Genomic DNA, 27,184 nt, shown 5'->3' with positions numbered 1-27,184 from the left:
TTGTACCCCCCCCGTGTACGTTCGAGTCGAACCCCCCATGTACGTTCGAGTCGAACCCCCCCGTGTACGTTCGAGTCGTACCCCCCCGTGTACGTTCGAGTCGAACGTACACGGGGGGGTACGACTCGAACGTACACGGGGGGTACGCACCGTACATACACGGGTGGGGGTTCGACTCGAACGTACACAGGGGGGTTCGACTTGAACGTACACGGGGGGGTACGACTCGAACGTACACGGGGGGTTCGACTCGAACGTACACGGGGGGTTCGACTCGAACGTACACGGGGGGGTTCGACACGTACTCGGGTGTACATACAGGGGGGTTCGGCACGTACCTACGGTGGCTGGGGGGGTGTTCGGCGCGTACCTACGGGGGCTGGGGGGGTGTTCGGCGCGTACCTACGGGGGCTGGGGGGGTTCGGCGCGTACCTACGGGGGCTGGGGGGGTTCGGCGCGTACCTACGGGGGCTGGGGGGGTTCGGCGCGTACCTACGGGGGCTGGGGGGGTGTTCGGCGTGTACCTACGGGGGCTGGGGGGGGGTCGGCGCGTACCTACGGGGGCTGGGGGGGGTACGGCACGTACCGGGCACCTGTTTGGACGTCTCCATGGTTGTTATGGGAGTTCGGTGCGGACGGTCTTTTAACCATACGGTTGTACATTCGGACGCCCGGGATGGATCATGATTCCTCGGTCGGACTTCACCTTTCACGTTTGTACGGTGAATCGTACGAGGACGTGTCGGACACATTTTCCGACCCGAGGACGTGTGGGGAAATATTCCGAATGCGGTTCGTATGGACTTTTTACCATGCGAATCGTGATTGCCAGTTCGTACGGCACTTGTACGATTCATACGGTAAAAAGACCGGATACGAGTCGCACGGGGATATTTTTTACCGGATCGTGATCGGCACCTTGGCGTTTAATTGTGGCGCCCTCCGCCTCACGGAAGGGTGCTGTATGGTCAAAGGTCCTAATATCCCACCGCTCGCCAACAATGTAGGACCTGGGGTCACCAATCACTAAGGGGGTAACGTGACTCGAGCGGCTGGGCACCCAAAGGCTTATGTGTAAAGCGACCATACAACACACACATCCTCTGAAACAGGGAACGCACACAAAAAGGGACGCCACACAGTAGAATTTATGCAAATAACTCAAGTTTATATAAGCAGTTAGATGCAGATGCAGTTCATTAAATGGCAATGGCAGTATTTACGTAAGATAGCATTTGATTCACCAGCATTTCATCATGGCGCCCTAGGCAGTACCTGATTACATCAGCGTTATATTCACCAGCGATTTACTATGGGGCAGTAGGCCACCCTTGTATACTTTATCACCAGTGGCAGAAGCACTCCTTCCTAGTGTCAGTGGTACTGTCTGGCAAACATGGGGGAGCGGTAAACACAGCGGTTAATCCTAGCGCTGCACCCCTCCCACCTCTAGTATTGCATTCTGCCGTGGGCACCCCGCGTAGCGTTTAATGACCAGCGCGGTGAAGGATAGAGCTGGGAATCGTAGCGCCACACCTTTGAACAGAGCTTAAGCACACAGCGCTACTTAGGATAATCAGGCGCTGAACACTGTGGAGCAGGGTCTATGAACACAGCGCTACTAGTAATTATTAATCCTTGAATCCTTGTGAGCGGAGCCTAGGTAAACAGCGCTACTCATAATAACTAAACATTGAACACTTCGGAGCAGAGCCTGCAAACACAGCGCGACTCGTAATACGCCAGATTAAAGCACTTCTGAGCAGAGCCTACAAACACAGCGCCACTCGTAATAGGCAAGAATAAAGCACTTCTGAGCAGAGCCTACAAACACAGCGCCACTCGTATTAGGCAAGAATTAAGCACTTTTGAGCAGAGCCTACAAACACAGCGCCACTCGTAATAGGCAAGAATAAAGCACTTCTGAGCAGAGCCTACAAACACAGCGCCCCTCGTAATAAGCAAGCCTCAAGTACTTCTGTGCAGTTCGTGGAGCACAACGCTACTCGTAATAAGCAAGCCTCAAGAAGGCGGTCCACTGCTACGAGGCAGTCTTGGAGGAAGGGGGGAATCCCTCGGAGGGGTGTCAAAGTCTTGGGTGTACGGGGGGAACTCCCAAAGAGGGGAACCAGGGTCTCAGGGTGCGGTGCTGCTCCCGGTCTGTAGGGGGCGCACCGGGTCCGTCCAAAGCCTCCAGGGGCTTACCTTGATCTCGACGTCCTGAGGCGTCCGACCCAGCTCCGGACTCCGCAGTCGATCCTCCAGCGACGGGGGCACGCCACGGCCTCACACACCTCCGCCAGCAGCTGCGACGGCAGCGACGGGGCCCCGGGCTTCTCCGCGGGCCTCGACGGGATGAGGGGGCACACTTCAGGCTTCCGGGCCGCGGCGGTGAGCGCGCTCTGATCCCCGCGCCAGGGGGGTGGGTCAAATTAAGCGGGAAGGTTCCGCGCTCAACGGAGATTGATGCCGGGGATTCCAGGCCAGGTCAGGGAGCGCAGGGGTCACAGCGCTAGTACCTGGTTAATCCCCAGCAGTTCCGCGATCGGCTTTGGCATAAAGTTTCAGTGTTCAGTTTTGACATGAAGTCTCAGCATTCAGTTTCAGCATGCAGTTGTGATATGAAGTTTCAGCATTCAGTTTCTGCATGCAGTTGTGACAGGAAGTTTCAGCATTCAGTTTCTGCATTCAGGTGTGACATGAAGTCCTGATGGCGCAGATGTCTCTGGTGCCCTTGGGGGGTTCTGTTCCTGGGGGGTAGGGATTGAGTTGGCGACTAGGTCCTTCCTTGTCAGGCTGGGCAGAGGTTCCCTGGGTCCTCCTACTGCTGGGCAAGATCAGTGGGCTTTACAGGGTCCCTCACTCACTTAAGAGGCAGAACCTAAATCCTGTCACTCTCAGAGGCATAAGGCCCTGGCTAGGCCCTACCGCCTACACTTCTGCGTAGATTCTCCAGCTCTGCTTTACCCCAACTGGCCAACTAACCAGAAAATGTTCCCTCCCTCACTTAAGTAGCCCTAGGTCAGGTGACCTCTAGCCAAGGCGGCAAAAGTAAAAACCACACCTCGCTTCTAGAAGGTTCCAGCACATTCCAGGCGCTTCCCCATTCTACCTATGGGACAAAAAAGGCGGGCTGGTGTTGCAACATTGTTGTGGGGTTCCAGCCAGCTCCTGGCAGCTAGGGTGCTACTAATAAATACCACTCTGCAGTAGCAGGGGCCTGTGGCAGCCATCTTGGGAGAAGGGAGCACCTGCACCTTAACACTGATTGGCAATGAAAAGGCGCCCGGAGACCTAAGTCCAACATCAAAATGAGGGTGGAAAAAATGAGGCATGATCAAAAATAGATGGGGTGACCACCCTAGGGCTGACAGGTCTAACACTCCTCTTCTCTTAACGAATGGTTGTGGCGAGAATCTGTTGGGCTTGGACTTATTTAAAAGAATGCATGCTACTATATATTGTTCTCCTTCTGGTGTACATCATACTTTAGGACAGAAACTGACTTCTCCAATGTATTTATCTAAAGATCAATTTCAACCTGAATTGCTTTCTCTCCCTGCAACGCTTTGGGCTACGGGTCCAAACGATGTGGGTTGTCTTGAGATCCCACCATATGTTGTTACTCTCAAGCCCAATGCTGAGTTGCCACGTATTCCTCAATATAAAATGTCTACTGAAGGTGAAAGAGCGCTTTTGGAAATCATTCATGATTTGATTCAGAAGGGAGTGGTTGAGGAAACATATGCAATATCCCTATTCTTCCTGTTCTCAAACGCACCGATCCTGCTCAACCTCCTGTTTATCGTTTTGTAATTGATCTTCGGGAGGTAAACAAAATTGTTGTACCACAGTTTCCTGTTGTCCCTGATATCACTGCTTTGTTGACAATGATACCTTCCACAGCGACTTGGTTTTCTGTTATCGATCTGAAGAATGCTTTCTTTAGTATTCCCATTGCCAAAGAGAGTAGGGATATTTTTGGCTTCTCTCTTGGAGGCCAAAGCTTCCGGTTCAAACGCACACCACAAGGCTATTGTGAGAGTCCCTCCATTTATAGTCAAGCTTTAAAATGTCATCTTGATAATTTTCATTTGCCGTCTGGTGCTACTCTTATCCAGTACATGGATGACTTGTTAATCGCTGCTGATTCAGAGGATATTTGCAAGAATGTGACTGTTGCATTGTTACGTCACTTGTATGATCTGAATCATAAGGTTTCACCTTCCAAGCTACAATATGTTCGCCGAGAGGTTACCTATTTGGGTCATCTCTTGTCAAAGGAGGGAAGACGATTAACCCCAGAACGAATTCAGGCAATTACGCAAATGTCTGTGCCATCCACACAAAGAGAGGTGCGTGCCTTCCTAGGCATTACTTCTTATTGTAGGCAGTGGATTCCGAACTTTTCTTTGTTGGCCAAACCTCTGTTGGCACTTACTGTGAAAGATACTCCTCAGCCCCTTCCGTGGACTGACGAATATCAGAAGAGTTTTGCTGACTTGCGTGCTGCTTTGTGCTCTGCTCCTGTGTTAGGTACTCCTGTTTACAGTAAGCCTTTCACGCTCTATGTCCATGAGAGAGAAGGTTGTGCGTTGTCAGTCTTAACGCAGCGTTTTGGAGACAAACAGCGACCATGTGCCTATTTTTCGGCTACGTTAGATCCAGTAGCTAAGGCATTGCCTAGTTGTCTTAAAGCGACAGCAGCAGCAGCAATTTCTATTCGTCAGTCAGCTGGAGTGGTGCTAGATAATACTCTTGTTGTTATAGTGCCACATGCAGTGGACACTTTGCTAAATAGGACGAAAACGCAGCATCTTACGAGTGCTCATTTGTCTGGATATGAGCTGACGCTCTTGGCTAGTCATGTACACATCAAACGTGTAACACTTTAAATCCAGCTACTTTGTTGCCTCTTCCAGAAGAGAAAGATGTTCAAGAACAACATGATTGTTTCCTCCGTACTGAGGAAGAGACAAAAGGAAGAATTGACTTGAAAGATACGCCGCTAGTGAATCCGGATGGAATTCTATAGGTAGATGGTTCTTGTTTTAAGCTTCCTAATGGAGATACAGTTTCAGCCTATGCTGTTACTACTTTGCATACAGTCGTGGAAAAAGAAAGCATCAGACACAATTCTGCTCAAGCAGCAGAACTGATAGCTTTGACTAGAGCATGTGTATTGTCTAAAGGAAAAAGAGTGAACGTATATACTGATAGCCAGTACGCGTTTGGTGTGGCGTTCAATTTTGGGCGCTTATGGAAAGAAAGGGGATTCCTTACCTCGCATGGCACTAAGATACAGCATGGTCAGTTGATGACTGACCTTCTTGAGTCACTTGCTTTGCCTGCCCAAATAGCAATTGTGAAGTGTAGTGCACACAAGAAGATAACAGATGATATTGGTCGAGGAAATGCATTTGCGGATGAGGTAGCGAAAAGGACAGCCAGAGATGCTACAAGTTGTATGTATGTTGCTGGTCCTGCGAATTGGGTCAGAGAGAGAGGAATGTATGAGGATACAGTAGAGAGTGTGAAATCGATTCAAGAAGAGGCTACAGAGAAAGAGTTAAGTAAGTGAAAAGAAAGTACAGGAATGTTAGATGAGATGGGATGTTGGGTAGATTTGTCCGAGCACCAACGTTGGCTGTTACCAGACGCCTATGTACTACCAGTAGTTACTATGGCTCATGTTCCAGCCCACCTAAGTGCGAAGGGAATATGCAAACTTCTGGCTCCAGTGTGGCAGAACAAAGGAATCCCGAAGTGTGCAGACAATGTAGTGAAACATTGTATTGTTTGCCTGATGTACAATCCGGGAAAGGGAACCCCAACTCCGGCAGGTCACTTTGCTCCTCCGACTTATCCATTTGAGGTGTTGCAAATTGATTACATTCATATGGAACGATGCAACAACCTCAAATATGTTCTAGTGTGGGATGCGCCTTTTCTAGATGGATACAAGCATATCCTCTAAAAGACAATACAGCTTTATCTACTGCCAAAGTTCTACTAAAGGAATATTTCCCCAGGTTTGGTTTGCCGCGCATTGTCTGGAGTGACAATGGGAGTGAATTTGTGGGCCAAGTCATGCAAAAAGTTTGTGCAGGTCTTGGTATCAAGCAAAAGTTCCATGCGGCAAACCATCCACAGTCAACGGGTTTAGTAGAATGCTACAATGGTACACTTAAGCTCAAACTTGCAAAAATACAAGCCAGTACAGGACTTAATTGGCCCGATGCTTTACCATTGGCTCTCTTATCCACCCGAACTGCTGTACACTCTCGTTTGGGACTTAGCCCTTATGAGGTGGTTTTTGGACGACCAGCTAATATATGGGGAGTCCCTCATCCTAAGAAGTATTCAGACTTGCCATATCAAATGTTGATTGATTACTTGCACGACCTTACAACTAAATTGCGTGTTCTTCATCAACAGGTTCAGAGTGCTTTGCCAGAGGATTCCACAGACTCAGGTCATTCCATCCAGCCAGGCGACTGGGTCTGCGTGAAGAATTTCCAGAGGACGAAGAATTTGGAGCCTCGCTGGAAAGAGCCTCGACAAGTCCTATTAACCACCCGTACAGCAGTAAAGGCCGAAGGAAAGAAAAACTGGATTCACGGCGTGCATTGCAAGAAAGTGCCTTTGCCTCTACCCTTTGATCAGTGGGTCCGTAAGGGCAGTAGTGACTCAGAGAGCGAGAAGGTTCCACGATTTGTACCTTTTAGTGATGCACGCCTGAATGGAACATTGTCGGAGAAAGAGGACGACGACATTCTCCAGGAAGCGATACCACCACATCGTCGCTTAAATACCACAGATCCAAAAACATTGTTTCGAGACCATACTGTATCGGATAGAGACAATTACAATTTGAGACCTAGACAAAAGACAAAAATTTGAGATTCTCTCTTCTATGTAGTCTCTATCCCGGTTGCACGGTCACGGTAGGAGTCTTGGTTGTGACCTGAGCAGTGGCAATAGGCCTGCAGGACTTTCAGTGTCATAGGACGGCAGATAATCGTAACCAAGTGATTGAGGAAGATTGCCTTGAGAATCCATGAAGATGGAAACTACATTAGGAAAAAGATAGAAAAAGGATAAAATAGGAAAAGAATCCTGTATATTGATGTACAGTCGTTGTGGTATTACTTTATGTGTTATTATATCATTGTGTATTCTATTGGCGTGTATGGGTTGATTTGTTTATGCTCTGCAGCGAAAAGTTGTTCCTCCTTCTACCTCTTTGTCTTCTACTATCTCTCCACATCTATTTCATACACTTCCTCAGCATGATCTCATTAGAAGAACCGAATATTACAATAATTCATTTGTCCAGTTATTACATCAGCACCAATTAGTGATTAACACAACCAACTGTTGGGTGTGTTGACTTATGCCACATACCACGGAAAAAGGGATGCCGTATTTAGTTCTTCCGTTCTCCTATGAAGGTTCCGCTTGGGCTTATTTTATAATATTCTCCAACGCATATCAAAGCCGATTTAGATGACCTGTCAATTCATATAGTGGTGGTCCAGATTTTAGTCACAGTTCATTGATAAAGGGGATGGTAGCTATGGCCAAAATCATGGAAAATAGTAGAATTTCCATTGATGAAAGAAAAGCGTATACTAACTGGAACGTCACCCATTAAATCACTAGCCTTAGTGATAAGGTTAAACAGGGAAAATCTCCACCGATTTGGATTATACCACATCAAGGTAATTTCTGTCTACAAATAAATGGCCAGTCTGCTGACACCGAACAAAGAAAGAGCTTCTGTTCCCACACATACATCCACTCATCTCAGAATACGCCGCCGTTAGTACCATCTCAGGGTACGTATTTCATCTGTCACGATAGGGCTTATGCGTGGTTGCCAACTGGTTTTTCTGGTACCTGCTATATAGCTTTCCTTCTTCCCCCTACCTACACCACTTCTTCAAATCATCATAAAAACAGGTACGGCAGAGGAATTATTGATTCAAAAGACACAGCAGGACAAGAGGGAGGAGATTTCCTTAAAGGATTTCTTCCTTTTTGGGGTCCTATGGTAAACAGCAGAAATATGAGACAACTGGTTCGTGTTGTCGAGACCACAATAGACATCACTGTAGGAGCCTTGAATAATATCACGGCAGAACTACAGGCGGATCGTCCTATGACTTTACAGAACCGAGTTGCTTTAGACTTTGTTCTTGCAGACCGTGGTGGAGTGTGTAAATTGATTGGATCGAGTTGCTGTATTTTCATACCTGATGACGCTCCGACAGTATACCAAGCCATTTCTAAGTTACATGTAATCTCCAAATCGATTCATCAAGATGAAGGAGATTGGTCATTATTGGAATGGTTTGGGGGACTACTGTCCAAATGGGGTTGGAAGGTATTGACATTCCTTGGAATGGTTTTAGCCATCATTTTCTCTTGTTGCCTTTGTATGCACTGTGGCCCCGCCATCTGCGACCTTTGTGCTACTGTATGCATCCCTAAAGCCAAATCACAGAGAACAGAGAATATTAGAATGATGTTACAGCAACAGCTCGATGACCTCATGGCCATCGACATTGACTCAGATTAAGGTGAGTCTATGTATCTTGCCTGAGTTCTTGCAAAAGGAGGGTCGGATGAAATTCGAATTTCGATCTCGATCGTATCGACCCGCCATTTTGTGCTCCGCCGCCATCTTGTGTTTCCCTCACTCAGGCAGCACGGCGAACAAAGTCTTTTCTGCTTTTCCTGCAGCATCGTGTCAAAATAAGCCTTCTGCCTCTATTTACAAAGCTGGTGTCAGGGACTGGCCGAGTACACTAATCCCCGGCTGGTTTTCCTAATCCCTGTCTCAACTATCTGTTGGCTCACACTATTCTCTTCTGACTTCATCCTATCGTCTGGCCTTCGCTGTCCTCTGCTCGTATTCTTTCGTTTCACAACTGTCCTCCAGAACACATAAACGTATCTCGCCACCTGCAAGTCAGTTACAGACATGTTAATACCTTAACCTGTGGGGAGGGTTGACAAACACAGTTAGAGGAGAGGCTTCTTCGGGTTACTCGATACTTTTGTTTTTCAACTCTTTCTATTGGACATGTTCTGTTTTCAAACTTTTCTTATTGGTTCTTTATGTATGTTTTAGGTGTGTTCTTTGTTAATGGATATGTCACCTATGTACTATATAAGATTGTGCGCCACAGAGTAAAGTGGAAGTCTCCTGAGAACATACCGTGTGTACTTCTAGGACAACTGTGCTAGCTGCAGCTAATAAATCCGATCTTTTACGCCTAACAGAGTGTCCCGTGTCCCTGTTCAGCTAACCAGGAGAACCCAGGAGATAAAGGCGTACCCTGCGCCGCCAGGCCCATAAGGTTCTGGTTCTTCAGGTGCATGTGCAATGTCACCTGTCCATGTAGGCTTCACAGATGCACATTGGTGCAGTTCAGAGTGTGTGGTATTGAGGGTGGACTGATGTAAATGTTTGCATGGATGGGCCCCTAGCTCCCGTTTGTCCATGGATGACGGGCCATGCTGAGTGATTTGTGTTTGTGTAGGTGTGATGTGCCACGTTTGTGTTCGTGTCACAGGACACATGTCTGGGTTTCACTGTTTGTACGACATCTACCTTTGGCAGCACAGTGGAGGTGTCATGCATGCTTGTGTCACCCCAATGTATGGTCCCTGGGGGTAGTGCTGTTGTGTGTCAATCTCTTTCTGTGTTAGTTGGCGTTCATTCCAGTTTTTGTCACATGTGTCTGTTGTGCTCCCTCTCATCTCACAATGCCCACTAAGGGGGGCCCATTCATGGGTTACTCTTGTAAGGCACTGGGTCCACATCTGTGTCACTGTGGTTCAGCCCCCCTCATGTGTTGTCTAGTTTCTTGGGGATACTGAGACACACACACACACATGTTGTGTCAGATGTGCAGTGTGGGGTTGCCTGTTTGTGTTTGTGCATCTGCACCAGTGTATTGGTATTGCTGCTGTGGGCCATTGTCTGGATTTTGTTTTTGTGATTTTCCCTGCTGTCCCTGTGAGTCACATCACATCATTCTGCACATTCATCCTGGTTGTTAGGCCCCATTACTGGCATGGAATGGGAGTTTGTGACCTGACACCTACAGTCTACACATGTTGTTTTGATTAGTTTGTCTAGTTTCCATGTGTGTATGCTTTGTGATGGTCACTTCCGCTTTTGTGTCATTGTACACTCTGGTGCCGATTACGATCCTGTAAAAAAATTCCCCGTACGACTCGTATCCGGTCTTTTTACCGTACGAATCGTACAAGTGCCGTACAAACTGCCAAGTACGATTCGCATGGGAAAAAGTCCATACGAATCGCATTGGGAATCATTCCCCACACGTCCTCGGGTCGGAAAATGTGTCCGACACGTCCTCGGACGATTTACCATACAAATGTGAAAAGTGAAGTCCGACCGCGGAATTACGATCCATCCCGTGCGTCCGATGTTACAACCGTATGGAAAAAACACCGTCCGCACCGAACTCCCATAGCAACCATGGAGACATGTGCCCGCATACGCGCCGACCCCCCCCCAGCCCCCGTACGTACGCGCCGACCCCCCCCCAGCCCCTGTACGTTCGAGTCGTACCCCCCCGGGTATGTACGGTGCGTACCCCCCGTGTATGTACACCCGTACGTACGTGTCGTACCCCCGTGTATGTACACCTGTGTACGTGTCGTACCCCCCCGTGTATGTACACCCGTACGTACGTGTCGTACCCCCCATGTATGTACACCCGTGTACGTGTCGTACCCCCATGTATGTACACCCGTGTACGTGTCATACCCCCGTGTATGTACACCTGTGTACGTGTCGTACCTATGTACGTGTCATACCCCCGTGTATGTACACCCGTGTACGTGTCGTACCCCCCGTGTATGTACACCCATGTACGTGTCGTACCCCCGTGTATGTACACCCGTACGTACGTGTCGTACCGCCCGTGTATGTACACCCGTGTATGTTCGAGTCATACCCCCACCCGTGTATGTACGTGCGTATGATGGATGTGTGGTGCATCACACATCCTATGAGTGGGGGTGGCATTAGTGATGGGCAACATGTGCCATATGGGTGGGAGTGGTAGTGGTGGGCAACAGGTCCCCTATGGGTGGGGGTGGCAGGAGTGATGGGCAACATAAGCCCTTTGAGTGGGAGTGGCAGGAGTGATGGGTAACAGGTACCCTATGGCTGGGGGTGGCAGGAGTGATGGGCAACATGAGCCCTATGAGTGGGGGTGGAAGGAGTGATGGGCAACAGGTCCCCTATGGGTGGGGGTGGCAGTAGTGATGGGCAACATGAGCCCTATGGGTGGGGGTGGCAGTAGTGATGGGCAACATGAGCCCTATGGTTGAGGATGGTAGGAGTGATGGGCAACAGGTCCCCTATGCATGGGGGTGGCAGTAGTGATGGGCAACAGGTCCCCTATGTGTGGGGGTGGCAGGAGTGCTGGGCAACATAGTTCCTATGGGTGGGGGTGGCAGTAGTGATGAGCAACATAGTCCCTATAGGTGGAGGTGGCACTAGTGATGGGCAACATAGTCCCTATGGGTGGGGGTGGCAGGAGTGCTGGGCAAAAGAAGCCCTATGGGTGGGGTTGGCAGGAGAGCTGGGCAACATAAACTCTATGAGTGGGGGTGGCAGGAGTGATGGGCAACAGGTCCCCTATGGGTGGGGATGGCAGTAGTGATGGGCAACAGGTCCCCTATGGGTAGGGGTGGTAGGAGTGCTTATCAACATAAGCCTTAAGAGTGGGGGTGGCAGGAGAGATGGGCAACATAGTCCCTATGGTTGGGGGTGGCAGTTGTGATGGGCAACATAGGGCCTATGAGTGAGGGTGGTAGTGGTGCTGGCCATGCAACCCCTATGGTGGCCTGTTGCTAGTGGCCAGGATATGGATCCCCTGTGTGTGTGTGGGGCAATTTGCGGGTACGTGTCATTTTTTGTGTGGTGGGTGTCTGACTTACCGTCTGCGTGGTCCGCGTCTGTTCCTGATCCAGTCATAGATGTAGAGTACTAGTATGACCTGCGCGTTGGATTCATGATGGGTTTGTCTCGTACACGCTGCTTGTTGCTCTGTCTCGTACCCGTTGCAAGCTGGTCTGTCTCGTAGCCATGGATTGAGTTGTGGCGCGAATCGTACTGAATATGCTTCTTTTCCGGATGCTGTACGTGGCGATCCGTATGGCGCGTAGGAAGTACGCATCGTACTTGTCCGGGCGAAAACTGCTATGGATACTGCTTCTGGGCGACTCGGTTCGGTGGTAGGAGTTACGGCTCGGATGGAGAATGAAGCTTGAATCACAGCCTACGTGTTGGTCAGGTTTTTGGCAGTTATGCGCATCATACTTCCTCAACAGGACTGACCAGCTCCGGGTATGGGTCGGTTGCAAGGTAAGGCTACGAACAGCTCTTGGAGAGCTGTCCAACCCAAATCAGAATCGACCCCTAAGTTGTGAAACGCCAGATAAGCGATAATTTTACTATTTAGTACTTCTGCGGCTGTTTAAACCGTGGCGTAGCAAAAGTGAATCACTTGGAGAGTTTGACTACTACGAAGATTCTTTTAATGCTTGTTAAGATAGCATTCGATGTCCAATTTTCCCTACATATTTAAATATGTTGAATGATGAAGTTGAACAGGAAAAGGCTATTATAGCTGAAATAGCTCATGAAATTTCTCAAGATAGTCAAAGTAGTGGTCCATGTAGTCAGGATCCTCTTGGAAAACCAATGCTGGAAAGTGAAGCAGCGATTGCTATGCATGAAGTCGAAATTGCAATGCAACAAGCACACAAGGAGAATATAACATTGGAAAAGTTAGAAGAATGAGTAAATATTGAACAGAACGAAATATATGTGCAAGTGAGAAAACAGATAGAACATGGTATTATGAATAAAAAAAAAGAATGTCTGTGTTAATCTTTTAAACCCCTTCTGATGTACATCAGTGGTCAAGCTGGGACAGGTAAAAGTTTTTTAATTAAAGTTTTGACCAGTTATCCTAAAAAAACTACTGGTTCACATTTATGTTGTGTGGTAACAGCTCCAACTGGATTAGCTGCACACAATGTTAAAGGAGTTACTTTCCATAGATTATTGATGTTACCAGTGGAGCATGATAATAAATTAGAATATCAGAAGTTGCCTGGAGATGCTTCTTTTGAAGTGTCAAGAGTGCTGAAGAAAATGAAACTTTTAATTATTGATGAAGTGAGCATGGTCTCAAACTGAATGCTTGCTTTTGTACACTTAAGAGTGCAACAGGTATTAAAACAGATTACGACGTTCTCTTTGGGGGAAAACATTTAATTGTATTCGGAGATCTGCTACAACTAACCCCTGTAAAAGGAGAATCCGTGTTTAAAACTCTTCTACATGAAGACACTAAGAAATCTTTGGGAAGTATTGGAAATGTGAATCTGTGGTTACATTTTGAATATAACGAACTCACTCAGAATATGCGACAAGTAAGAGATGAAGATAATGCAAATATTCTAAAAGATGTAAGAATTGGTGTTCTAAGCAAACATGGTAAACAAGCTTTTTAAAGTTGTCTACTAAAGAACTTCTTTACAAATGAAAACACGCCAGCAGAAGTAATGTACAAGAAAATTAAAGAAAAAAAGTCTATAGTTTGCTTAATACCTACAGTGGAAGAGTGTTATACATTTAATAGAGAGCTTATGAAATTGGAAAATCAAGAAATTGTTCACATTGAAGCTGTTGATAAAATAGAGCATCAAGGAATAACAATTGTTCTTTCAGAAAAACTACAGACTAAATTGGATTCTTTGGAAAAGTCTGTATCAAAAACTGCTTGCTTAGAAAAAAATTTAGATGCATGATTAAACTGTCGGGTAATTTTGAAGCGTAATCTGAATGTAGAAGAAGGTTTAGTGAATGGAGAAATGGGGAAGGTTGTTGATTTTGTGAAATATCAAAATAGAAATGGAATTGAATTTTTGAAAGTTAAATTTGATCAGATTGCAGAGGTAAGACAGATTGCACCTTCTGCCACAAGTTTTTTGCTTGTAAAAGACTTATATGTTCGTAGAAAACAGTTTCCCTTCTGTTTAGCATATGCAATAACTGTTCACAAATCATAAGGTTTAAGTGTAGATAATGCTCTGGTAAATGTTGGAAAAACTGTGTTTAAAGAGGGAATGGTATATGTTGCATTATCTCGAGTTAGAACGTTGTCTGGTTTGTATTTAATTGATTTTGATGAGAACAAGGTTAGTGCTGATGCTAATTGTGTAAGAGAATATAATCGTTTGAGAAGGCTTTATGCTCCCCATTTAGGTGAATATCCTATATATGAGAAACGTGTTGTGTGTTCAAAACACAAATATGTTGAAGAGATAAGTATGGTTGAAAAGCAGAAAGAAAATCAACAGAAAAGAAAAGATGTAAAGAAGCAGAAAATACAAACAAGTGATGATGTTGTTGGATACCAATTAGAAAATGCTTCTGGTGTCAACTGCTATGGTAATGTCATTCTAAATGTTATATTTTATCTTGAAGATGTTTGTGGTGAACTTATGGAAAGTCAGGAAAAAACTTTATGTTCTGCAGTCTACACTTTATTTCAAGAATTGAGAACTGATAGAAGTAAGATTCATTCTGTTTCTGGTATTCGCCAACTGTTGGATACATGTACTGGATCTTTAACGTTCAGTGCTAATATACAGCAAGATGCACAAGATTTTCTGCTGGTTATGCTTGGAGTACTAGAAGATGAAGGAATTCAGATTGAGAGATTATTTGGACTCAGTTACAAATGGGAAAATAAATGTGAAGAGTGTTTATTATCTTCAAGGGCTATAGTTGACAGAGAACGATCGATTTTTATATTTAACAATACCTGACTGCAAATCTGTACCATTTTCCAAATTAGTAAAATAAGCTGATCATGAGATGATGTGTTCTCGTTGCAAATCAAGAATGCTATCTGCATTATGCCTACAAAGATATGGAAAATATGTGATTATAATGCTGCAACGCTGTCAACCAAATGGAAGAATAGTGGAAACAAAAATGCATTTTTTTGTTGCTAATCAAGTATCTATTTCTGGAAGAACTTTTGCAACAGTTGCTATTGTTTTCCATGCTGGAAATACTACTTCAAGTGGACATTATACAGTTTATTTAAAGTGTAATAATGGTTGAAGTCACTGTATTGATACACACTTGGAAATGAAACCGAGATTGCCTCATGAATTACCCAACTCATACTTAATTTTTCTGAAACAAAGATTTTAGATACACTATTCGGCTTTAATGGGAAAGTGTATAGATCTTTAAGGAATTCATACTGGCTGCTTCAAAGAGAAATTTTTGATATCTTATCTGGCGTATTGGGAAAATGTGCAGAGAAACTACGTAAGATCTTGAAGGAATTCATACTGGATGCTTCCCAAGAGACATTTTTGATACATTATCTGGCGTATTGGGTAAATTTGGAGACAATCTACGAAGTAAAGGTAGCTTTGAACATTTGAAGTACTATTGGACGTGTTATTTGTGTTGATTTTGTATTATATTTGAGAGAATTAGGGATTTTTTTTTTTTAACAATGTAGTTCATTGTTCTTTTTTTCCCTGCTGTTTATGATGAAACTACACTGGCATCACTGTGAATAGTGAAGTTAAGTAGTAGCTGATGACAGCAAAAAAAAAGGGAGAAAAATTGTTATCTGAATGTTAAATTGTTTTGTATTATTTAAAAACTCATTGTAATTTGTGAAATGTATTATGTCACGTAGTACTTTTGCAGTTTATTTTATGTAGTTGAAAAGTTGGAAAAATAGTATTAATGACAAATATACAATAGTAGTTCGATATTTAAAAAAAACTTTGAAATTCACTGAAAAAAAACATAGGTTTCAGGGACGTTCTAGTTAGTTGGACATTTGAGTCATATAAAACCAGAGAAATTTACCTGTTTTACTTAGTTGAGCGAACTATAACTTGCGCGCCTGCAATGCACTGCTGATGATGTCACATATTACATCATTCATGACATGGTCAGTGACATCACTGATGACATCACTGATGACATCTCAAATTACATCACTGATGACATCACTCATGACATCATCCACGTGACAATTTTATGCACATACTAATGCTCTAATATAAACTTTGATATACCCATTGAAAAATGCTGACTACTTTTTTTGAAACCATACACAAGAATTTCATATACTATATAGCACTCACTATTTCCTAGGTCTACACACACACCCAGTCACTTATACATGCAGTTACTTATCAATAGAGGACTATAATATGCACTCATACATCTATACATGTAGTCACACGCTGCCACTCATCCATAGAGTTACTCACACGCCTAGTCAGTAATGCAAAGAATGAATCACATACCCATTTAATCATGTATACAGTTATACACACCAACTTTGTTATTTTTAGACATATCACATCACTCATTTATGCAGATACTAACACATATTTACTGTCTTATACAATCACAGATAGAAGCAGACACTTATTTATACACCCCCTCTTGAAATAACTTAGTCTCATGTATATTCATTTATATACCCCAACACTCACATATAGTGGCTTAAAACATATGTACTTAGTCACAGATATACCACTGAGACATTTATTCACTCACCAACACATCCATAGACACACTAACTCACTCATACAGCCCTTTCCAGATGCACTTTTTAATCCATACAACCACTGAATATCCCACACAGACATCTATGTACAGACTCATATACCCACCCAACCACACAGACGCTCAGGGACCCATATAGATACTCAGACAACAAATCAATAACCTATATAGACACTCATGTAGGTATTCAGCAACCCATGCAGTTGCTTACACACCAATGGAGAGACTAATACAGACTTTTACATAGTTTAGTCACTAACCCATGCATTCAGTAAGACACGTTCAATCACTCACTTATACTGTCAGTCACACACATACAAAATAATTCCTTTAGGCACTTGAAAATGCATTCATTCTTCAATACATCTAATACCGTGAGCAAGACCGATTGTGGTTGAAACGCGTTGGTGGTGGAGTTGGTGATAATTTGCACGGAAAGAATAAAATCCTAATCATATAACTTCCCTGGTGTGCAGTGGTTCATTCTTTGAGGGAATTAGTGAAAAAATAAAAAAAATAAAAAAAATAAAAAATATATATATATATATATATATATATATATATATATATATATATATTCAATGAAAAAACCAAAGGTTTCACACATGTTATAGTTAGCTGGACATTTCACTCGTAAAAAACCATTGAAATTCCCCCGTTATAGTTAGTTCAGCTAACTATAACTCGCGCGCCCGCAATGCACTACTGATGACGTCACATATTACATCACTCATGACATGGTCACTGACATCACTCATGACATCACTGATGACATCTCAAATGACATCACTGATGACATCACTGATGACATCATCCTTGTGATAGAGTGGCAGACCTCCTCTCCCCCTAATATAACCATTGAAACACACATTCAAAAATAGAAACTAAAATGTTCAAAATAATTAACATATCAATATCAGTTACAACAACCTATTCAGTAATTCTAAGAACCACATACACATACAGTAATTCACCAACAGTCCTCTACAGTCACTCATACATGTACTCACTCATCATATGTACTCATACACCTGTACATCCCGTTACACAATGCCACTCATCCATAGAGTAACTCACACACATAGTCACTCATGCTAATAAAGAATCAATCATCCATTTACTTGCATATACAGTTATACACACACCACCACACTTACTTCTACAGAAACTTACATATACTTACTCTTTTAAACAATCACTTATAGAAACACATACTTATTCATACAGGAACTCTTCCAATCTCTCACTCTCACATATACTCACTTATATACACCAATAGTCACATATACTAGTTTAAAACATATGTAGTTACTCATAAAGACACTATTGAGACAGTCATTCACTCACTAACACACCCATGCACACACTCATCCACCCATACAGTCCTGCACACATGCTGTATTCAACACATACAAACAGTGAGTCACTCATTCATGCACCTATGCACTAAGTAATACCCCCCACCGAACCATACAGAAACTCAGACACTCACAGTGATAAAAAACCAACTAATAACCTATATAGACACTCATGTAGCTACTCACCAACCCATGCAGCCACTTATACACAAAGTAAGAAACTGATACAGATATTTAAATATTTAAAGATTACTCAGTAAGCCATGTATTCACTATGATACACTTAAACAGTCAGTTACACAAAAGAAATTCCAAAAAAAAGTATCCATTTAGACACTTATATACCCATTTATTCTTCCTTTGACCTTGGGATATACATAAATATAAAAAATATATAATTTTCATAAAAACACACAATCACTGGATGATGTCATCAGTGATGTCATCAGTGATGTCATTTGAGATGTCATCAGTGATGTCATGAGTGATGTCAGTGACCATGTCATGAGTGATGTAATATGTGACGTCATCAGTAGTGCATTGCGGGCGCGCGAGTTATAGTTAGCTGAACTAACTATAACGGGGGAATTTCAATGGTTTTTTACGAGTGAAATGTCCAGCTAACTATAACATGTGTGAAACCTTTGGTTTTTTCATTGAATTTCTAAGGTTTTTTAAATGCTAATTCCTAACTATAACGTGTGTGAAACCCATGGTTTTTTCAGTGAATTTCAAAGGTTTTTTAAATGCTAATTTCTAACTATGCCTACAGAGATAGGACATGTGAAGAAAGAAGAAAAAATGCACAGAAAGAAACAAAAGAAGTGCAGAAAGAAGCAACAGAAGTCCTCAAATACGAAGATAAGTGCAGGAAGAAGGATAGCGTGCAGAAAGAACAAAAAGAAGAGCAGAAAGAAGCCTTGTTGCAAAATCATCCTGTACCCTCAACTTTTTCAGACGGATACTGGTGGTAACTGAGTCTGACTAACCAGTCCTAGAGCCAGTGCTATGTTAAAAGACACTTAGAATACAGTGAAAACACCTACATACACTAGGGAACATTATGCGTTGGGGTCCCCCTGTGATTAGCATGACCTCCTCTGTAAGCCCCTAGTGTATAATAGGGCATGGGGATTAAAACTACCTCTTAAAACAGGCCACAGGGCGTTTTTGCACACATTAACTCAGGCCCCGTCCCCTCCCTTCACCACTGTGTAAACACGCCCTGTGTCCATTTTTAGTTGGGAGATTAAGTTCATTTGAATCCTGAGGGTCCCTAGGGTCCAACTAGCCCACTAGGTACCTCCAGTAAGTGCCACAGAGCTGCGTTGCAGAGAGGTGTAAAAAGTGGCACGGCCTGGACCACCTCTCTGCAATGCAGCTCAGTGGCGCTTACTGGAAGCACTTGGTGGGCTAGTTAGCCCCCAGGGGCCCTCAGTATTGAAGGGAAATTATATCCCCAATTTAAAACATGCCATAGTGCGTGTTTGCACACGTCACCTCAGGCCCCGTCCCCTCCCTTCACCACTGTGTAAACGCGCCCTGTGGCTGTTCTAAGTTGAGAGTCCCCCTGAATCCTAAGGGTCCCTAGGGTCAAACTATACCACTAGGTACCTCCAGTAAGCGCCACAGAGCTGCGTTGCAGAGAGGTGTAAAAAGGGGCTTGGCCTCAGAACACCTGGCTGCAGCGCAGCTCCCTGGCGCATACTGGAGATGCCTGTTGGGGGCGCGTTTGCAGAGTGCTGCACGGAGGGGGCATGGCCTCCGGCACGATGCCAGTCTTTTATTTATTTTAGTTTTTTAAGAAGGGGGGATGTTTGGTTCCCCTTCTTATTCTAATTTATTGGCCCTGATGACCCCATCCCCCAGGGCCAGTCTCCTAATTATATTTTTTTGACCCCAATCCCCAGGGCCGGCCACTGTTTTTTATTATTTTTAAAAAATATATATTTATAGACACACCTAGGACATGCTGGACAAACCGTACGTACCTATCACCATGACGATTTGCGTGATATTCATTAAAAGGCGACTATGCATGCAATGAATCCACGTGGAATGTATTTACACCACTAGTGAAGCTCTGACATGTCTGATGCCCTACCGTGCCTAATCCTGGTAGACACCCTTGTCGTTTATTTATACAAACATGGGTAGCTATTGACGGGCACATTTAATACACATGCACACCAAGCCATTCAAAGGGGATTCGACAAAAATTCGACCAAAACTATGCAAGAAACCCCCCTCACGGTTAATAAAACACACATCCACTGCCGGATGTGTAATACTTTTTATTTTACTCTCTGGAAAGGGGACGAACATCACTTGAGAGTCGCAGCGTGCTCCTGACAGAGCCCAATGCTGTGTTACACCCACCATTGCCTGCCGAGTGCCACACACCTCTGTGTTGTATTCCACTAGCTAGTGCATATGCTATGACACTCTCTAGCCCATGTGCACTGTAACACCACCCCGTGAATATGTCATGCCACACTTGTCTTCGCACGGGTTATATTGCCCCATCTAACGTGCCTTTCTCGATGCCTATGTTATAACGCACAGTGCTATGCCATACATATTACAATCTGGGATCCATATATTTGTCACAGTGCATATGCAACGTTACACTCCCCAGCACATATTTTATATTACAACTTTAGAGACTAGTTAGGTTACACAACACTGCCCTGTGCATATTACACTCCAAGGCGCATATCGCATAGCACGCGCTAGTGCCTGTGCTATCTCGCGCTCTCCAATGAATCTGTCATTGCGCACAATGTATTGCAAATTATATTTCACGCCCGGTTCATCTTATATCACACTTTTTGGTGCATAGTTTATACCATACACTATATCTAGTTTTCATTTTCAATCGTGCTCTCAGGACTATGTTCTATATAACACTGTGTTCACCTACCCTTTTCACGGGCATTACATTTTGCGATAGGGGGTGGAGGGTCAGGGGGTGTTTCTGCCAAGTGAGCCCGGAGTCACAGTCACAAACGTCCTCTTCTTCCTGAATAAAAGTGAGATTATGCTGCATTCTTGTTCATATTTTAAGTAGTTCGCACAGACACAATGTTTTAAAAACAATAAAGTTCCTAATACCCGCCTTCTCTGAACAGTTAGCTTGCTGCCCCATCCCCTTCCTCCCTATCCTCTGTTGTGTGAATCCATGGACTAGCCTCCTCCCTCCTGCCATGCATGGTCTGATGTGCTGCCACTGCCCTCAATTTAGTATGATGTACCAGTCCAGTCCTCCTGCCCTCCATTGCCCAATTCTATGCCCCATCATTGACCTCCTGCTTAAACTCTGTGCTTAGCTTGCTGCCCCTATTCTCCTTCCCCCTGCCCTCCGATGTCTTTGTGCATGCCCCTGCTCCATCCTTTTTGCCCACCATGTCCCATGGATCTGCCACTCCTATCTACTCTGAGTGTTCTGTTGAGCTGCCACTCCCCTCCCACCTGCCTAGCATTGTCAGATGACTGTAACCTGTCCCTGCCACCTCCACCCTGCCTGTCCACATGCCATGCCCCTATCCTCTTCCTCCTGTCCTACATGGTCCATTGTACTGCCACACCCTTCTGCCCTCCCTGGTCTGTTGTGCTGCAACTGCTCCTCCTGCCTGCCCCGTGTGGTCTGTTGTGAGGTCCCTTCCCCTGAACTTTCTTGTCTGTGCACAGGTCCTGACCCTCCCTTCTATCCTCCATTGTCCTTTGTGCATGCCCCTCCACCCTCCTTCTTGCCCATCATAGCCATTGTGCTGCCACTAACCCTCCCACTTGCCATGCATGGTCTTCTGTGCTGCCATGGCCCCTCCCACCTTCCCTGTGTGGTCAGTTAGCTGCCCCTGACCCCCTCCCACCTTCCCTCCATGGTCTGTGTGTATGCCATCACAGTCTCACTGTTGCTCTTCATGGTGTGTCTTGCTTCTAGTGCCCATCCTGCCTGACCTCCATGGCTATCTTGCTGCTCCTGCCCTGCCCCCTTGCCCCCAGCCCTACTCCCTCCCTCCTGGCTTGTCTGTTCCATTGTAATGCTTCTAATCCGTCCCTCCTGCCCTTTATGGTCTGTTATGCTGCAGCTTTCTCTCCTGTCTGTCCATTATGGTCAGCTAGCTACCATTGCCTCTTGCCCCTCTGTTCTCTGTTGTCCATGTGCATGGTCCTGTCCCCTCCCTCTTGCTTTCTATGGATTGTTGTGCTGCACTCCCGTCCTGCATGCCCTGTGTGGTGTATTGTGCTGCTGCAAACCCTGATGCCTGCCCTGCAGGGTCAGTTTGGTGCACCTCTCCATGTCCCTCCTGTCCTCTGTTATCCAAGTCCATGTCCCTATCCCATTTCCTTCCATGATCCAATGTACCATACTTGCGAACATTTTGAACTTGGTAAGAGGGAGATTTTGAAAAAAAACTGGGGTATTGATTTTCCCCTTTGAGTTACATTGAAAAAGAGGATATTGTAGACAGGAGACAGATCAAATAAAGCCCATTTGAGCTTAAAAACATTGGACGTTTCCTGGCTGAATCGGGTCTGTTGGCATGTATGGTTGTACTACCATTGCCTCTTCCTTCTGCCCACAATGGTCTATTACATTGCCACAGCCTTGAAGGAGGGTAGATTTTGTATCACAGGGGGCCCCTGGCCCGTTCTGTCCACACCTGAAGTATGAGACCCTTGTCCTTGCCCTGCCAGCTGCATTTGTAGGCCGTATTAAATTGACCAGCGGGTCCTGTATTGCTATATAATTATCCTGAGACATCCTTACCACTCAGCCAGCATAAAACCCCTGTGTAGGCCCTTCTGTTCAATATGTAGGCCTCTTTGTTAAATTGACCATAGCTCTGCAATTTTAGTGTATAGCAGTCTGAAGGCAGGTCTGCGAGGCCTTCTGATCCAAACTAGTAGCCCCCACCCTACCCGAGTGCTCCGTGCTCGGTATCAAAGTTCAACATCCCCCTGAAGCTGTCGACATACAGTAGGCTGCATCCTGGACTGGTACTTGCTTCCTGGGCAGGTTTCCCGCTTTTAAGGAAGTGGCAACCGCAGAGCGTCAAGTTAGGAGAACTGAGGAGACTTTATACATGAATATATTGAATTCCCGTACAATACCCATTATTTTCTGCTTGCTCTATGGAACTTACGATAAGCGATTGGCCTGAGAGACTGACCTTTTCACCCAGTCCATTGTCAGCATTAAGTGGGTAAATGACGAAATGTCTGGTAAAATCTGCAGTCGAAGCTTTTGGGTAGCATACGTAGGTAGATGTAGCGTGCAAAGGAGCCCACAAAATGATATAAAAAGGGAGCACCCACAGATATCGACGGACTACCTCGCCGTCTGTATGTAGGTTAACAGGCAGTGCAGGTTTTCCCCAAGAGCTGGGAGCTCTTGTCTTCCTTTGCTTAAAATGTCTTGCTCTGCTTTGCTTGAAGTATCTTATTCTATTTTACCTATATGAAATGTCATGTTATGTTTAACCATTGTTCTCTTTACTTTTGCATTTAAAAGATTTTGTATTGTAATTGCAGGAATGCTTGCTCTAAGAGTAAACGTGAGTGTTCCTAGGTAACATTTTCCTTGGTGTAACTTGTTTCTCATGATGCATTTATAGATGTGTTTTCTCTCTCTCTCTGTCAGTACATTAATTGAGATACAGAGAATATTATGACAGCTGTATGATTATCTGGATTCTGTTTTTTGTACTTTATGTCTCTATTCTGCGGTTTCTTTGAAGTTGCATCTTCTCATTAAACTGCCATTGTATTCTGCCTCCAATTCCATGTCTCATATGTCTGTTTTCTTCATTTTTGGAGCAAGCGTTCCTAGGCACCCCGGCTCAAATTAAGGTGCCCCTTTTGTCCCTGACTCACTCTCCTGCTCAGTTCTGTGGTGGCTCCCGGGGATCTGGGGACCGCCCCTAGCTTCCTTGACCCGTAATAGATCTTCCCTCCAACAGCCTCTCTTGCAAGTCCTGTATTGTTGGTTTGTTGCCCCTGCCCCCCTTTCCACTGCCCTCCATAGTCTGTTGTGCTTCCACGGCCCTTCCTGCCTGCTCAGTGTGGTTAAATTGTTGCCTTTGCACCCTCCTACCTGCCTTCAATTTTCAGAGTCCGTGCCCCTGGCCTCTGCCTCTCAACAGTATCCTAATGAACAACTAGATTGCTAACATTCTATATTTATTACAAAAGTGTGGAACGCCTGACATCATCTTGATGTAATCAAAACTGTAATAACTAGAGCATTTCCTTTAGAAATTACATATATGAGAGGGTCTTATTGGCATCAAAATTATGGTTAGTGCTCTAAAAGACTAAAATAAGGACATATTTTCTGAGTTTTCAATTAGCGACAAAGCACTTTTAAATTATTTGTTATCTTTATGTTTTTTTATCCAGTTGACCACTTGATTAAATGTTGCACTTAGGGGAGAGGATGTGGTGTTACTTCCAGAACTGCAGACTTTGCAACTGGGGAACCAGGTTGAAGTTTCTGCTTCAGCTCGACATACTGTGATTCTGGTCAAATCACTTAGTCTCCCCATGTCTACAACCAAAATGAATTTGTTCTTGTGTGATGTAACCAATGCTCATGTAAAGCACTCCAATACCTGACAAGTCTGCACTATATAACACTGCAAAAACACAAAATAATAAGTGTTTTGCACACTTCTGTCATTGGGCTATATTTGGGCTACATCTGGTTGATTTTGGGCTACATTTGGGCTCTTTTGTCTCCGGTGGCCATCTTGGGAGATTTATTTGTTATGAAGTTTCCTAATTTCCTCATGTACTGCAGTCTCCTCAGTAGGAAATGCTTTCAGTTTTTTACTTTGATTCCATCATGAAGGTATTCAGATATGTCACACATTTGCCATAAATTCTGAATGTTAGCACTCTAGTTGCTCATTAGATCACTGTAGTAAAACTACTCCACCATGGAATCTGCTCCTGGTATTAAAAGTGCATGTTTCAGTCTGCATGTCAGAATTTTTTAATGAAATAGAAGAGGATTTGAGAAGTCACTCAAAATGTGCCCTCATTTTCTTTCTTCAGTATTAATCATAATTTCTATGGCAAAATGAACCTCCTCATTGTGTTCCTTTTTAAATTAAATGTTTTAAGTGTTACCAGTTTATTCCAATCAAGATGGCTTCAGGTGTGCCATACTTTTGTCATAATGAAGACAGTAAGCGCTCTAGTTGTTTTTAAGAACATTCTGGGACATTCTGTCATTGGGCTATACTTGGGCTACATCTGGGTGATATTTGGGCTACATTTGGGCTCTTTTGTCTCTGGTGGCCATCTTGGGAGACTTTTTGTTATGAAGTTTCCTAATTTCCTCATTTACTGCAGTCTCCTCAGTAGGAAATACTTTCAGTTTTTTACTTTGATTCCATCAAGAAGGCATTCAGATGTGTCACACATTTGCCATAAATTCAGAATGTTAGCACTCTTTTTGCTCATTAGATCACTGTAGTAAAGCTACTGCTCACCAGGGAAAACTGCTGCTGGTATTGAAAGGGCATGTTTCAGTCTGCATGTCAGAATTTTTTAATGAAATAGAAGAGGATTTGAGAAGTCACTCAAAATGTGCCCTAATTTTTCTTTCTGCAGCACTAATCATACTTTTTATGGAAAAATGAACCCCCTAATTTTGTTCCTTTTTAAATTAAATGTTTTAAGAGTTACCACTTTAATCCAAGCAAGATGGCTTCAGGTGTGCCATACGTTTATCATAAGTAGGACTGTTAGCGCTCTAGTAGTTCTTTGGAACACTCTGGGAAGCTGCAGTAGAACACAAAGGAATCAACTGACAGTCTCTGCCCTTGTTGGATGTACATGTTTTACTGAGAATATCAGACTTCATTCTCACATGACTGAGAAAGATAATGTGAATTTACAGAAAATAAGCTCTCAGTTTAGCCTATAGATCACCTTCCAAACCTCTGTGGTAAAAGCATGAGAAAATATTTTTCTCTCAATCATGATATCCCAGCAGAAGGCTTTTTCACATGGTGAAATCACCTTAGAACATACCACAATTCCTAAAATGAGTATGGTACCATCAACAAATGATTTATAATGTAACTAAAGTCTTAAAACCTTCTATTAACTGCAATGCTTTTTAATGAGGTGCTATCATGTATATTTGTCCCAAGATGGCTGCCAACACTTCTTGGATGAAGTGCTGACAGCCAATCAGATCTCAGGATGAGATGTGTGGTTAGGCTCCGCCCACATATATATATGCTTTTAAATGCTATTTACTCAGGAAATACTGAACAGATTTACACCAGACCTGCAAAAGGCACTTCCTTGACCTTATGGCTACCTCTCTGCCAAATTTCTAGTAGTTCTGTTCAGCCGTTCGGGCTGTAGCTCGTTCTAAAGGTCCTATGGAAAAATGCATGGGAAAAACGCGTTTTGGGACCCCCCTTTTATCTCAGCCCCCGCTTGACGAATCCCCCCGAGACTTTCAGGGTAGGAGCGGAGCGTAGCGCCCCACCTATTTTGAGAAATTCGCGAGGATTCATCGACCGGCGCCAAAGTTATTCAAAATAGAATGTTGTGGATTTCCTATGGAAAAGGGGTCCTAACTATAACTACCTACTGGCGACCGCCAGTAGGTAATATATATATATATATATATATATATATATATATATATATATATATATATAAAAAAACATATTTACATTTTATTGAAACACACAGTCACTGGATGATGTCATGAGTGATGTCATGAGTCATGTCATTTGAGATGTCATCAGTGATGTCACTGACCACGTCATGAGTGAGGTAATATGTGACATCATCAGCAGTGCATTGCGGATGCGCGAGTTATAGTTAGCTTAACTAACAATAACAGGCGAATTTCTCTGGTTTTATATGAGTCAAATGTCTAACTAACTATAACGTCCCTAAAACCTATGGTTTTTCAGTGAATATTACCTACTGGCGGTCGCCAGTAGGTAGTTATAGTTAGGACCCCTTTTCCATAGGAAATCCGCAACATTCTATTTTGAATAACTTTGGCGCCGGTCGATGAATCCTCGCGAATTTCTCAAAATAGGTGGGGCGCTACGCTCCGCTCCTACCCTGAAAGTCTCGGGGGATTCATCAAGCGGGGGCTGAGATA

This window comes from Triturus cristatus, chromosome 8, assembly GCF_964204655.1.
Source record: "Triturus cristatus chromosome 8, aTriCri1.1, whole genome shotgun sequence".
Classification (NCBI taxonomy): Eukaryota; Metazoa; Chordata; class Amphibia; order Caudata; family Salamandridae; genus Triturus; species Triturus cristatus.
The sequence above is the reverse complement of the archived record's forward strand: the minus strand, read 5'-3'. Positions refer to the sequence as shown.